The sequence below is a fragment of the Gymnoscopelus braueri genome (genome assembly GCF_963280865.1).
Source record: "Gymnoscopelus braueri genome assembly, chromosome: 15".
Taxonomy (NCBI): Eukaryota; Metazoa; Chordata; class Actinopteri; order Myctophiformes; family Myctophidae; genus Gymnoscopelus; species Gymnoscopelus braueri.
In genome coordinates, this window is record NC_137620.1 from 38,927,110 (window position 1) to 38,943,401 (window position 16,292).

Consider the following 16,292-nt stretch of genomic DNA (forward strand, 5'->3'; position numbering starts at 1 on the left):
GGCGGGCCGTCCAGTGAGGTCAGGGGTCAGAAAAGGTCCGTTTTCAGACAATAGTGTATACAAATTGGACACTGGACAGGAGACGGTGCTTGGCGCCGGAACTTCGGAGGTACGCACGCGTTCGGGGAGAGCCCCTCTACACCGCCACACTCTCCGCTAAGCGGGAGAGCTGTATTTGGAAAAGTGGCGGGCCGTCCAGTGAGGTCAGGGGTCAGAAAAGGTCAGTTTTCAGACAATAGTGTATACAAATTGGACACTGGACAGGAGACGGTGCTTGGCGCCGGAACTTCGGAGGTACGCACGCGTTCGGGGAGAGCCCCTCTACACCGCCACACTCTCCGCTAAGCGGGAGAGCTGTATTTGGAAAAGTGGCGGGCCGTCCAGTGAGGTCAGGGGTCAGAAAAGGTCCGTTTTCAGACAATAGTGTATACAAATTGGACACTGGACAGGAGACGGTGCTTGGCGCCGGAACTTCGGAGGTACGCACGCGTTCGGGGAGAGCCCCTCTACACCGCCACACTCTCCGCTAAGCGGGAGAGCTGTATTTGGAAAAGTGGCGGGCCGTCCAGTGAGGTCAGGGGTCAGAAAAGGTCCGTTTTCAGACAATAGTGTATACAAATTGGACACTGGACAGGAGACGGTGCTTGGCGCCGGAACTTCGGAGGTACGCACGCGTTCGGGGAGAGCCCCTCTACACCGCCACACTCTCCGCTAAGCGGGAGAGCTGTATTTGGAAAAGTGGCGGGCCGTCCAGTGAGGTCAGGGGTCAGAAAAGGTCCGTTTTCAGACAATAGTGTATACAAATTGGACACTGGACAGGAGACGGTGCTTGGCGCCGGAACTTCGGAGGTACGCACGCGTTCGGGGAGAGCCCCTCTACACCACCACACTCTCCGCTAAGCGGGAGAGCTGTATTTGGAAAAGTGGCGGGCCGTCCAGTGAGGTCAGGGGTCAGAAAAGGTCCGTTTTCAGACAATAGTGTATACAAATTGGACACTGGACAGGAGACGGTGCTTGGCGCCGGAACTTCGGAGGTACGCACGCGTTCGGGGAGAGCCCCTCTACACCGCCACACTCTCCGCTAAGCGGGAGAGCTGTATTTGGAAAAGTGGCGGGCCGTCCAGTGAGGTCAGGGGTCAGAAAAGGTCCGTTTTCAGACAATAGTGTATACAAATTGGACACTGGACAGGAGACGGTGCTTGGCGCCGGAACTTCGGAGGTACGCACGCGTTCGGGGAGAGCCCCTCTACACCGCCACACTCTCCGCTAAGCGGGAGAGCTGTATTTGGAAAAGTGGCGGGCCGTCCAGTGAGGTCAGGGGTCAGAAAAGGTCCGTTTTCAGACAATAGTGTATACAAATTGGACACTGGACAGGAGACGGTGCTTGGCGCCGGAACTTCGGAGGTACGCACGCGTTCGGGGAGAGCCCCTCTACACCGCCACACTCTCCGCTAAGCGGGAGAGCTGTATTTGGAAAAGTGGCGGGCCGTCCAGTGAGGTCAGGGGTCAGAAAAGGTCCGTTTTCAGACAATAGTGTATACAAATTGGACACTGGACAGGAGACGGTGCTTGGCGCCGGAACTTCGGAGGTACGCACGCGTTCGGGGAGAGCCCCTCTACACCGCCACACTCTCCGCTAAGCGGGAGAGCTGTATTTGGAAAAGTGGCGGGCCGTCCAGTGAGGTCAGGGGTCAGAAAAGGTCCGTTTTCAGACAATAGTGTATACAAATTGGACACTGGACAGGAGACGGTGCTTAGTGCCGGAACTTCTGAGGTACGCACGCGTTCGGGGAGACCCCCTCTACACAGCCACACTCTCCGCTAAGCGGCACTAAGGTGTAGAAAAAAGTGGCGGGCCGTCCAGTGAGGTCAGGGGTCAGAAAAGGGCCCTTTTCAGACAATAGTGTATACAAGTGGCCATACCCTAACCCAATAGTGTATACAAGTGGCCACACAACCCCACACCATAAAAGAATACAGACACAACAGAGCCTTTTAGGTAGTTTGTCCAAGATACAGTAAATCACAGTACATGCTTTAACTTTGTACTCAGATAAATATCTTTTTGCCTGACAACTCATGCATAACACAATCTCGCTTTTCACGGTGGCTTTTGAAAGTGTTGAGGCTCACATCAAACAGAACAGCTTTGGAAAACAAACAAGTGAAAATACCACAGCTGCTGCCGTCAGTTTGTTCTATGAAATTGGGACAACTGTGATAACACTCATATCTAAATGTAATACCCATACCTCTACCATACAATGCAAAGTACTGTAATGCTAAGTACCTTTGCAGTGGAAAAAATGCCTTAACCAGGTCTTGCTCATGCACACGTAGTGAATCCATTATCACAACATCTAATACTATAACATCACCATTCACTGTCTTTTTGGTGAAATCTACCGCGATGGCTCCCCAATGGGACTTATTTGCGTTGACGGGCAATATCACCAACTCGTAGTTCCACCAATTGCGTGATGCTCGTGGTACATCTGGGAGGACACTGATGTCATCACACCAAAAACTCTGTAACTGTTGGCTTACAAAAGTGCTGGGACAAATAAATGCATTTTTTTTTCTTTCAACACTCGAAAGCAAGAGCTTATGGTACTCATCGATCATCTTATCACTCAGCCACTCGTTATTCTCCACAGCTGCCTTTGGAATGGATCTCCTTTTTCTAGCCCTCTATCTGTCTGTGCATTTATGTTTTTGTTCGACCTGCTGAAAGTTGATTAGTTTCACACTATTAGTTTTCTCGTATGACACGACAAAGCAACTAGCTGTGGTCAGTATTTTTAGCATCAGCTCAAAGGTATAGCCTGCTGTGTCATTGGATGCTTTTGTCATGATATGCCATTGCTGGTCTTTACACGTGTACAATGACACATATGGTGACTTGTCAAAAAATGCACAAATGCTGGACACAGCATAATCATTTTGGTGGTACAGACAGGAGAGAGTGAACGTTTTGGGAATTTCTGCACCAGATCTTAGCAGGAGAAGTAAAGTCTGTGGGCTGTGAATTACTTGATAGGTTGATAAGCTTAAGTCCTGCTTACATGTTTCACATTGGTCAAGTTGAGCAGAACATATTTTTGCAACTGTGTCCAAGATGCCTTTTTGTGACACTTCAAGTGGCTGCACTATGAGTTCTGACATGTTCTTTCTAGATGGTACGGCCTGGTCACCACATTGAGTACAAATATAGCGACCAAGACTTTTAAGGCAAAGCAGGTCATTTCCAAGGAAAGGAGCCCCAAGTGTGTCATTCACAAAGCTGTTTAATATGTGGTACACGTCTGTCATAGAAAATTGCCGAGACACTAATGACACCACCTGAGTGTTGGCAAGTTTCTCAAGCGCTCTTTTAAACAATGCTGGGGACTGCGCTGCTGCTGCTGCTGCTGCAAGCCGTGTGTGACATTTTTGGAAAGCAGATGTCTGTTTTAGAAATGTTAGTATTGGTAATGGTATGGCTTCACACATATTGTGATTTGGTCTTTCATTGCAAAAAAACACATCCACACCATGGCCAATATCTTCCCATTGCCCATTGAATGTGGATCAAAGGCCAATTTCAATAACGACCTGTTAGGGCGTAGGCGAATTCTTATAAATACACACACACACACACATATATATATATATATATATATATATATATATATATATATATATATATATATATATATATATATATATATATATATATATATATATATATATATATATATATATATATTATTTACTCTTTACCCGATGCTGCAAAGTTTGCCTAAAAAAAAACCTTACTTTACAACCTTCTAATCAGCTGTGACCTGCTCAAATCCCCTGCTCATTATAATCACAGACACGATACCGGCAGCATAATTAGAAATAACAGATTTTTTGTATATACATTTCAACAAAACATTTTAACATACTGTACAACAAGATCATTGATGCACTAACCTAACAATCAAATATTCACAACCTCTGTAGAAAATATAGGTTTAGTGTGTGGACTACAGTGGCTGGATTCAGACAAAACTGTTTTTTAACTACTGTAGTTGTTGCATTGACACACACACACACACACACACACACACACACACACACACACACACACACACACACACACACACACACATACATATACATATACATATACATATACGTGTGTATATATATATATATATACATATATATTATATTCAATGGTATTTGGGCTTTGTGCTCTAAAGAAATTGAGGTAAAAAAACACCATGCCATGAGAAACACACACACACACACACACACACACACACACACACACACACACACACACACACACACACACACACAGTATTGTATTGTTAAATATGTTATAACCCCCCCACATGTTACACCTGTACAAGCTACTATTATTATTTATAGAAAGGGGATTGCCATCTTTGGCATTCCAATTTAAATCTGAAACCTGTTTACAGTCTAATCACAGTGGTTAAACATGGGTGTATGGAAAATGTGCTAAGTGCCCATTGAATGTGGATCAAAGGCCAATTTCAATAACGACCTGTTAGGGCGTAGGCTAATTCTTATAAATACATCCATCAATGCAGTGGTGGAAAAAGTACTAAAATGTTTTACTTAAGTAAAAGTATCAATACTGCAATGTAGAAATACTCTGCAAAAGTAAAAGTCCTGAATTCCAAATGTAATTAAGTAAAAGTACTGGTATCAAAATGTAATTAAATGTACAAATATTTTGCTTGTAGATCGGCTATTTTCAAATTGCCAAAGTTTAAATAGGGCTGAAGTGGTCTTGTATAAATATAAAAATATTTTGCTTGTAGATCGGCTATTTTCAAATTTCCAAAGTTTAAATAGGGCTGAAGTGGTCTTGTAATTATAATCAAAAATATACAAAGTAACACGTAACTAGTATAATATCTGCCTCTGAAATGTAGTGGAGTAGTACTTAGTTACTTTCCACCACTGTATACGTTATACGTGTATTTTTCAAAATGCATAGTACAGTAATTGATTACATGTACTTAGTTACTTTCCACCACTGTATAAATGTCTTTTTCGAAATGCATGTATGTCTTTCATAAAACATTAAATGCGATGCTCTTACTTTGAAGGCAACCGGAAACCTTATATTTGCTAGCTCAAAAACCGGATGTGTTATATTTGCTACCGGAACGGAGCTAAAAAGAATCGTGTTCCGGTGGTGTATCCGGTTGGTGTTGCATTGTTGTTGTTCGCCAAATAATGCGAATCAATTCGTTTAGTCTCGCTAGTCTCACTACGAGTTAGAATGAAAGGTGGACATACCAAACCATTATTATACCAAAAGAAACAAAACGATTATACCAAACTAAACACATTTTAAACTTGGGGAATCATTTTGGAGATGCACGGCGCCGGTTGTTCTGATCATATGTTCCTGGATGACGTAAAGTTATTTCCGCTCAAAACCGGATCAGAAACGCGAAAATGGTATTGATCCCAGGCTATTCAATTGTGTTCCAGTAGAGGTCCCTGTGGCTCTGCGCTGTTTTAATGTGTTCTACTTCTAGAAGGCTTGTTTTTATGTAAAGTTGTGTAGTTGTGAGTAGCTATGTTCTCTTTTTAACCTAGGTTTTTAACTTCTTATAACTGATAGTTTTTTATTCCTGTATTGCATTTCATTCCCATTGATGTAATGTCTTTTAAGGTTCATCATGCTTCTTTTTATTGCCATCGATCTGTATGAATGTATTGCACTGGAGCTGTTGAACAAAACAAATTTCCTTCGGGATTAATAAAGTATATATCTGTCGATCTATCTATCTATCTAGTTGCGGGTTGTGTTTTTTTGGGCTTAAGCATCACTTTAGAAACGATTGCTTATTTGGGCTTGTATCCTAATGTTGTTTTTCATTTTCATGTCAAGGACCCCCAGATTAATATGTATTTGTCCACGGACCCCTCCATCTAAAAGTATTTTGTGACCCCTACACCAGATTTGTATTGTTAGAATGTTTCAAAAAAATATTCAAAATATTTCACTTTTTTCATATATATATGTATATATATATATATTATTTTTAAATAGCAGATCTACAAGCTCACAACACTTAGATCTGCTATTTTCAAATGCTCATGTGGCCTATAGTCGCTTCTTGTGGGCTTGTTTTCATAGACCTAGTTGCTTATTTCTCTTGCAAAATCTGGCAACACTGGCAGAAATGTATCTACATTTCAATGACACCAAGAGGCCCTAGGAGGGGTCCACGCGCGACTGCTTTTTTTTTTTTTCTAGTTTTGATTTTTGGCATCCATAGGACCTCTAATTTTTGATAATAATTGGATTTTGATAATCCCAAGAAAAAAAGTGGTCCAAAGTGATTTTTTTCCCCCAATGTTTTATTACCCCTATGAGACCTGCCCCATGTCCCCTCCGCCCAGGGGCTGTCAGACGGCTCAATGAAGTCTGCCTGCAGCAGGTCATCTAAGGCCTTGTCACATGCCTGCTGACGAGCGAGAGGGACGCGGCGTGGGTGGCCCTTGATGGGCCGCTCATGTCCAGTGTCTATCACATGCTGTGCCATGTGAGTCCTCCCCACCTCACTCTCGCTCCTTGCAAAACTGTCCTGGAACTCCACCAGCAGCTGTCTCAGCTGTTCCTGCTGTTGCTTCTCCAGGTCAAAGCTGCAGACAGTGACGAACGCTGAATGGCGACACGAGCAAGAGGGCGATCCAGATCTACAGCCTGTCTTGCAGTGGGTGGAGGCCCGGCAGCGTCCACCATGGGAGGTGGTGGTGCCCTTCTCCAAGCGACAAAGGGTCTGTGGGCCATGTTTGACTCACTGTGGCTGTTCCGTGGGGTGCTGCAGCGGGCGTTCAAGACAGCAGCCACCGGGGTGGAGCAGTGGCAGGTGGTGGTCCCTAGGGGCCTGCAAGATGCAGTGCTGAAAGCCTTGCATGCACGGGGCGGGCGGGTCTGGGCACTTTGGCGTCTGCGACAGAGCTTCTACTGGGGGCGGCAGAAGAGGGACGTTGCAGACTTCTGTCGCCGCTGTGACCTCTGTGTTGCCCGTAAAGGCCCCACTGGGCGCTCGCAAGCACCACTCCAACAGTTCCCTGTGGGGTGCCCCATGGAGAGGGTGGGGATTGACATTACGGGGCCATACCCACGCTCCGACGGGGGCAACTGCTACGTCCTCTCCGCTATTGACTATTTCACTAAGTGGCCGGAGACGATCGCTGATGCCCTGGTGGGGGGCATGATAAGTCGGTTTGGAGTAATGGAATCCATCCACAGTGACAGGGGGACTAATTTTGTGCGAACGCACAAAATTAGGGCATACACAAGACCATACACAAGACCATACACAAGACCCGCACTACCCTGTTGCACCCTCAAAGTGACGGGTTAGTGGAGAGGTTCCACCGGAACATGGGAGATCAGCTGGCCATTGTCACATCCCAACACCAGCGAGACTGGGACAAACACCTGCCCCTGGTGCTTATGGCATGTCGCTCTGCGGTACAGGAGTCCACAGAGTGCACACCGGCTCTCCTCATGCTCGGAAGAGAGCTGCGCACCCCGGCCGAGCTGATCTTCGGTCGCCCACCTGATGCTCCGGTGGTCCCTGCAGGGCCGGAGTATGCCAGGAAGCTGCAGGACCGCCTGGATTCAGCCCATCACTTCGCCCGGGAACAGCTGCAGGAGGCCGCCGTGAAGCAAAAACGCAACTACGACGTGAAGTCTCGGGGACGGGACTTCGCGCCAGGCGAGCTGGTCTGGGTCTACAACCCTATCAGGAAGAAGGGACGAAGCCCCAAGCTTGACAGCAAGTGGACGGGGCCCTGCAAGGTGCTGGAGAGGTTGGGAGAGGCAGTTTACCGAGTGCAGATGCCTCCCCGGGGGAGGAAGGTGGCGCTCCACAGAGACAGACTGGCCCCCTACAGGGGAGGCCCTCCGGCCCCCGGCACAGATGCACAGGCAACCTCTCCCCCTTCCCCGGCTGCCCAACCGCCCCCCTGGTTCCCCGCTCACACCACAGGGGGACCCCACGTCCGTGTCCCCCGGCCGTTCACCGTTGCCCCATGTCCCCTCTGCCCCTCCCCAGGGTCTGTCCCACCGACCGCCCCTGTTCCCCTGCCCCCGACCCCTAAGGGGTCTCGGCATCCGAGGCACCTGAGAGACTATGTGGTGTCCCTTGGGGCACAGGACTGATGTGTACAATGTAAACTGTGAAAAAAAAAAAAGAAAAAAAAGAACACTGTATTTGGGGTGTGTATTTGGGGTGGGGGATTTTGTTGTTGGGGTTCTTGTCGATTCGCACTACTATGCTACCTCAGGTTGTTGCTCTTGTTGCCTATGGGCTGTGTTTTGTTTCCTTACGGGCCTGTCCTCGGGGACGAGGACTTTTGTAAGGGGGGGTAGTGTAGCGGCCTGCTGCGGACTGTGTGTGTATTGCACTTTAAAGGTTGTCAGCCAATGATAGGGTCTTTCCGGGACTAGTACAGGAAGTGACATGACCTTGACCTACAAATCGAGATACCACAATACCTGCCCCAGTCCCGGGCGCCAGGGCCCCGCCCCCCAAGGGGTGTGGCCCTCGGCACCCAGGCGCCATCACTGAGGCAAGGATCAGGAAAAAAAGTAGTGCCCTGACAGACCATTGTCAGCCCTAAGAACTAAAGGACAGGCACAGCCTGTCCATCTTAGTGGAGGGCCCTAACAGACCGAAGTCCACCTTACTGAACTAAGGCCCAGACGTCGGCCTATGACATACTAGGCACAAGGGCATGAACAGATCCTACATCCGTTCTATGCACCTACCCACCTTCAGGTGGAAGCCACGCCCAGGACTGCGAACGCCATGGAAGACGCCACCACGTCCAGGCTAGAAAAACAGCGTTTTGAGTTGTTCCTTCCGGCACCACGAAAAACCAGGAAGTGGGCGGGAACTGCGATGCTCTATATAGAGACACACGGGGACTACAAATTTCACGCCCACTTTTGAGACAGCGCCGCTACTCGAGGTCCGTTAGAACAATGAACTGCAGCTGCCAATGCATTCCCTATGAGAGGATATGAAAGTTAGCCTACTTTTAAAATGATCCTGCATTAACTGAAGACGATATTGATTTAAATAAAAATATGTTTCCAAATGTATGGAGTGTCTTTGTCAACATATCTTCTTGTTTTCTTAATAGTTGATGTGTTTCACATTTAATTTGCCACTTTAACGAGTTACCCATAATGTTAACACAGCAGAGGGTAGACAGCAGACGGGCATTTCAGTGACATCACTGTCTTTACGAGCGCCGAGCGCCGACCAGTGGCGAACCCACTGTAGAGGCAGGAGAGGCGGTCGCCTGCCCAACTAAGACCTCGCCCCTCCTAAAAAAATAAAAAAAAACGAAAATGTGTCATTAATGTCCTCAAAGTCACGCATCCAACAAGCTTTGAACTGAGCAGATTGGACCTTCTGTTCCAGAGATAATGACCAAAACCTATTGAAAACGGCCACTTTCGCCAGTTTTCTGGGTATTGAAAACCTCAAGGGATGCGTCCGTGACGTATATGTTATATACCATGCGACCACTTAAACTCAGGATCTCCGATGCTAGCGGTTTTGACATACTGATGGAGTATATTATAGTATATTGTGGGTAGTATATCGATATGAAAGATATGGGACATTAAAAAGGACAAATTAAACAAATGGGACAGATAATTAGAACACAAAAAAAAACGCTACAGCCTCAGTAGTTAACCAGTGAAATGACGGTATTTTACAATGCCTCTCATAGAGATTGCATTGAGAGCTGCAGTTCATCGTTCTAACGGACCCCGAGTGTCAAAAGTGGGCGTGGATTTGTAGGCCTTCCGCTTCCGGCCGTGTGTCTCTATAGCATTCAGAGATTGTGGAATAGTTGTCTGGCTACGCAAGACTAGTCAAAGCTTAACACGTGTCAAGTCAGACGAACGTAAACCCTTGACTTCTGGTCGGTGGACTTCAAAATAAGAGCGCTTTGTGAAGTTATGGGAAAGTAAGTGTCTTCCTGTCTGTGGAATGTAAAATAAGAGCACTGTTGGCCTATATTGCGCTGTTTTCACTGTTGCTACACTTAAAAATATAAAATAACAAGTGTTAAGGTAGGCTAAGTGATTTTCTTTTGTTAAAATAAGTGTTAAATAGCTTTATATTCTGATAGTACTCATTGCTACAGAGTGTTTGTTCAGTAACTGGAGTCTCCATGTCTCCAGCTCTTTATTAAACAGAAAATGCCTTTTCAGGTCAGGATACCAATTATATCGAATCAGGACAGAGAACTTAGACAGGATACAGATTAAATAAGTGAAATTGGAAGTGATGACACAAATAAATGAGCATATACATTTGGAACTGGAACACTAAAAATTAAGCTGATAAATGGGTACTCTCCTGATTGGCTGAAATGGTGTCACCATACCTGGAAATGTATTTTCTGTCTATCAAAGAGCTGGAGAGACAGGGTGACCCCTGTTACTGAACAAACACTCTATAGCAATGAGTACTGATAGAGTCATTTGATCTCTTATCTCAATTATCATAATGTGTCTAGGGTCCTTAACCTGGTTAAAATGTCCTATTAATAATGCCATCTGGGCCTGTACCTCAGTCATGTTAAAAGTACTCTGTACTCTCTACTAGCAGTCTCTGTGTCTGCAAGCCAAGGTCAAACGCATGCAGGCTTTCTCTGTGGTTATCTTTTGTTTTAAGAACACTGTATCTAGAATGCTCTTCTCTACAGCTGTCTCCCTTAGTGTCACCACATCTCCACTGACCAGTGTGACAGGTCAGAGCAGTCAGATGTCAAATGTGTTGACCCAGACATGGGGACGCTGTTGTCCAGAGATAAACTGTCACACCATCATAATCTATCATCATCTACCATCATCTACCATCATCAGACAACGACGTAACCATCGCTCTCATCCAATCCGAGAAGTCCACCTTCGCCCGGAACCTCATCGATGTCACATCCTATGATGTCATATGTTTATGTTACTGGACAATGTTAAAAGCTACTGCTTTCTCTGTTACACTACAGAGAGACGCGACCGATGATGCGGAACCATACCTGTGATATACTGTAACCTTCTATATCTCTCTGATCTGAATACAAACATGTTTCATTACACCCTTGGCTGCCTGTCTGAGTCTGGTTTTTCCTTATTGCCTCCGTTATACAATGTATGTGGTACTTTGTGTGGGTCATAAGGTGAAATCCAACTCCATCAAGTACTATCAGAATATAGAGCTTTAACCCATAACAAAAACCTTTTTATTTTTAACAAGAAATATCACTTACCCTACCTTTAACCCATAGTCATATTCATAGACATAGTCATATTCATTCATTTAGATATTTGGCATAAATATTGAGGTATGACATTTTGTATTGTGCAGCCCCATAATTCGCAAGTAGAAAGTAAATAATAAGTGTTTAATTGAACGGTAATTAAATTTAACCTATTATTTTATAAAGGACGATTTACTTTTCGGGCAAGTGGGCAAGACCTGTGGGCAAGTAGAAAATGACATGTACTTGCCCGACGGGCCCGACGGGCAAGTGCCTCTGAGACCTTAGTGTCAACCCCTGCCGCCAATGTTTCATTTCAGTGATTTATTTCACGTTCACGGCAATGATTTGTTCAAAAGATTTGTTCAAAGATTTGTTCAAAGATTCGTTCATGTTCGGTAGCGCCTCCGGTCCCGGTGGGGCGTAAGGGGCTACTATGTGCATGCAACCGTGCGCATCTGATCCCACTAACATGACTGCACAGTGCACATTCGCAGGAGGAGAAGCAGTCCGCCTGTCGTGTGTGCGGGGGGGGGGGGGGCATGAACAAAATCGTGAACGTAACGGTTCCAAAGAGTGAAGAGTGTCCGTTTGTTCACGTCAAGAACTAGTTCTTGTGAAAGAATCGATCATAACCGACACGTCACTACTGTCCACTCGTGTGTGACAACAATTCTCTGTTGAACATGGGTGGTTTTGTGGAAACTGCGGCCTGTACCCCCGTGCTCTCATATGAAGCACCCAGGGGTTGGCGTTGCATTCTTTCCATCGCTCGATTTGGAGGGGTTGTTATTGTTTTCGGGCGTACGAGAGCCGCCATCTTGGTTGTACTCGTTGGCCCGGCAACCATGTTTGTTGTTACATCTGGGTGTGTGTGCGCGGCCACTTTGAGAGCCGCCATCTTGGCTGTACTCGTTGGCCCGGCAACCGTGCTTGTTGTAACATGTGGGCTCGTGTGCGTCGCCATTTTCGAAGGTGCCACGTGTTTGCCCACGGCCATTTTGTGTTTTGGCCCGTGTTTTCCAACGGAGGCAGCCATTTTGGCCGCCTCCGCCGACAATACAACAACATTTGGGCCTAAGTCTTACCCGAGAGGGAAATGGAGTCGCATTCTCCGGTTTACTTCCCGTTTCTGTGTGACGTAGGTGGACACCTTTTTAGGAGACAGGAAGCAAGTTGGAGTCTATTGATTCCAATAGAAGAGTGAACGTGAACACAGCTTCTGAACTATTCTTTAGCTCCATGGTCACTGAACTAAATATTGGACCCGATCGTCACAAGACACACAATATGCACGATTTTTTTTAGTGACACAAATTAGGGGAAAATCTACTTTGTTATCGACTTTTCTCTATCCCATGCAACACACTCTCGCGAGATTTTATATATAAAGACAAGTTTGTCAGCATGCAAGTCTCTGTTCAGTCAGTCACAATGCCAAAACTTTGTGCAGCAGTAGGTTGTAATAATAGAAAAAAAATCTGTGTTTTCCTTCCCAAAGGAGGCTGACAGGTAAGTAATAAATTAGCTGGCCACTGTCACGTCATACTAGCTGCATATATGTAGACCTGAATGAACTATGAATTATGTTCCATGACAACAGGGGTTACACATGAACATGCTAAACACACTATAGTCTATAGTGGTTAAATATATACATTATAAATAAAAGGCCCTGTTACAATGTGCAGAAACAGGAGCACATCTAGCATAAGACTGAATAATACATGTGTGTTTGTGGGGGTTTTCTTAAAAGCATATTTGCCAATAACTGCACTTTCAAACATGTAAAGCATTTATTTTCTTTAATGAAGAAAATACACTAATGCACATGATGAGCAAAGTAAGACAGGTGACATTATGCAAGACAAAAACTTCTCCTTACCATACCATCTTATCTAATTACATAGGAGAAAGAGATGGCTGGTCAACATCAGAAGACCAGACCTGTCCATCCTGTCTCCAGATGCCCTCCGAAAAGGAGGCTATGGAGTCTGTGAGGACCACTTTGAAAATTACATGATTGTCCAAATGGTACATTCACTATATATTCACTATATCCTACAATCATTCTTGGGGGGAATGGAATAGTGCAATGAAGAATATTTAGTGTGAAGACGAGAGGTCCTCATGTGAATATTATTTTGCAGAAAGTGAGAAAACGTCTCACAGACGATGCCACCCCAACATTAAATTGTGCCGATCCTCCACCATCAGCTGCTGGTAGACGTGTGCTACATGGACTCCTCCATATTATTGGTAGGTAACGGGTGACAGTAAAACAATTTAATCTCCTTTCTAGTATAGATTCTGTAAATGCAAGTAATAACATCAATAGATTAGGTGGAGTACAGGCTCTATCTCCATCTTTTAGGGACCTAAGGGTTGAAGTGGGCCAGACCAATATTGGCATCACCTGTAAAAAATACAAACGCAGAAAAAACATCATTATAGGCTACCCATGCCGTTTTATAAAGGTGAACTTGCCATCTTTACTTATTATCAGCATTATTTATTTTAAGTTGCCCCAGACCAATCTGGGAACCCAGAGCCAATCCAGGCGCCAATCCAGGAGCCAATACAGGAGCCAATACAGGAAGAATTACTGATTGAGGTAAGGTGGTTAAATAAGTCCATTTGAAATACTAAACATTGCCATTTAATGGTGGTTACAAATGAAGAATACAATGTATAACACTAGAATTAAGATTGCTATTTTGTAATATGGATTTCAATGCTCCTTTCTTAACAATAGCAACGTCCAGAACTCTCACTGGAAACGGAGCGAAGACTTGTCCTTGAAGAACAAGTCAACACAGAAATACAGCAGAAAAGGAGGATGAGAGCACAGCTTAATCGGGAAAAGGCCAGCAAAAAGAGACTGCAAGCCAAAGTCAAAAGCCTTAAAGCACAGAAGGCATTCCTTTACAGTAGAGTTGATGTGCTTTGTGTGTTTTTATCTTAACCTTTTATCTTAACTTTCCTCCTGTCTTTAAAAATAAAACCTTTTTTTTCTCAAGGCTTTCAGCTGAAAAGGCTAAAGCGAAAAAGAAGGTCTCTTATGCCCTGAAAGCTCTTCCTCCAGTGACTGCTGAGTTCATAGACCATCAATTGAAAACCTGTGGCCGAAACCAGAGAGGAAAGGCATTCCCAACATCTGTCAAACAGCTGGGTGTGAAGATTCTGCATCACAGCCCCAATGCCTACAGCACACTGAGGAAGCACTTTGTCCTTCCATGTCCAACAACCCTGAGATGCTTCATAAATAGTAATTTCAGCCATTTCCATATAAGTAGTTCAAGAATGGATCATGACAAAATGATGTGTGTTGCAGTTCATAATAACATATCCAGTATTGCTGTGCTTTTGTTCAGCCATAACAAATCTATGAAAATGTGTCCTTCCTGCATTGACCTTCCAGATGTTTTTGTCATTCCATTACACTAACATGCTACTGCTCCTTCATTTTATAGCCAGGTTTCCTTGATGCTGTCCTCATCCACATGGAAAAGCTAGGGAAAATGGTAAAGCCAAGTGAGCTTCCTGTTTCGTTTCCCTTGTTTTTGATGAGATGGCAATAAAACAACATGTCGACTACAATAGGGCACTGGATTGTGTAAATGGTCTCACAGCAAAAGGAGAGCTGGCTAACCAAGCCATGGTACTTATGGCTCGAAGAGTGGCCTCGAGGTGGAAGCAGGTGAGTCGATGTTAATTCTATACTGCTTAGAGAAAGTGACCACTACACATAACAAGATACAGTTCATTTCACTGAAAGGGCTCATTTTATTGGAGATTGCTGAGACGTTATGGAATGATTGTGTGTTCAGGACAAATTAATATACAGTACACTTCATCTACTCACTGCAGACCATAGGATACTTCCTTGACAAAACTGCTCTCTGGAGAAGAGTTGGCAGCAATATTGCCAGAGGCTGTAATTGGCGCCTAACAGCAATTGGTTTCACAGTAAGTCTTTCACATGTTATGTAGATACTTACATATTATGTACATACTCCACATAAATGTTACATAGATTATGTTAACATGTACACTGTGTGTCTCACAACAGGTCATTTCTGTGGTCTGTGACCAATCTTCAACAAATATGAAGACACTGAAGTTGCTGGGAGCCAGCCTGGATTCAGCAGATGCAACATATGTGGCACACTGTATATTAGTGGAGGGGAAAATAATTCCACTTATATTCGATGTGCCTCATCTTGTTAAGTCAATTCGCAACAACCTTAAAAAACATGGCCTGCAGGTTAGTTTCATTATCAAATACAATACATGATTCAGCTAATTCCCAGACCTGTTTATCACCTACTGTGGTATTACTGGGAACACAAGTTGGACATAAATTGAGTACATTTGAATTACCATGGTGATGTCACAGACATTCCTGGCACTGTAATGAAATTGAAGTATAGTAAAGACAATCGCTAAGAACCACATGTATCACATCAACTTCCATCTTGTGTTACAGATGGGCACAAAACAAGTCAAGTGGAAACACTTGGAAGACTTTTATGCTCAGGACAAGCAGAACTGTGTCCGCCTGGCTCCAAAGTTGTCAAAGAAACACATCGAATTGCCACCTTTCACCAACATGTGTGTTCGACTTGCAACTCAAGTTTTCAGTCACACTGTGGCTGCAGGTGGGTAATCGACAAACAATTTATGATGCATCTGGGTACAGATGAGTTTGAGTTTGGAACACATTCACCTGTATTACAAGATGTAATGTAATAATCAAACAATCATATAGGGATGAAGACCATGATTGATTTAAAAAGGCTACCAAGTGAGGCACACGACTTCTTTGAGGACATGAACAGGTTATTTGACATACTGAATTCAAGGTACTAATTCTGACTCTATTTTAAATGGCTACTGATCATCACAAATTTGTATTGTTTGTTTTATTAATATTAGTCAATGAAGGTGACATTTGATATCTTTATTTATCAGCA

General features: G+C 44.5%; 1 protein-coding gene across 1 annotated transcript in view; it reads right to left on the minus strand.

Annotated features, from left to right (window-relative positions):
• Window positions 1-16,292, minus strand: part of LOC308101185 (Fc receptor-like protein 5) — a 223,304-nt gene that overhangs the window by 184,336 nt on the left and 22,676 nt on the right. The window lies entirely within an intron of this gene.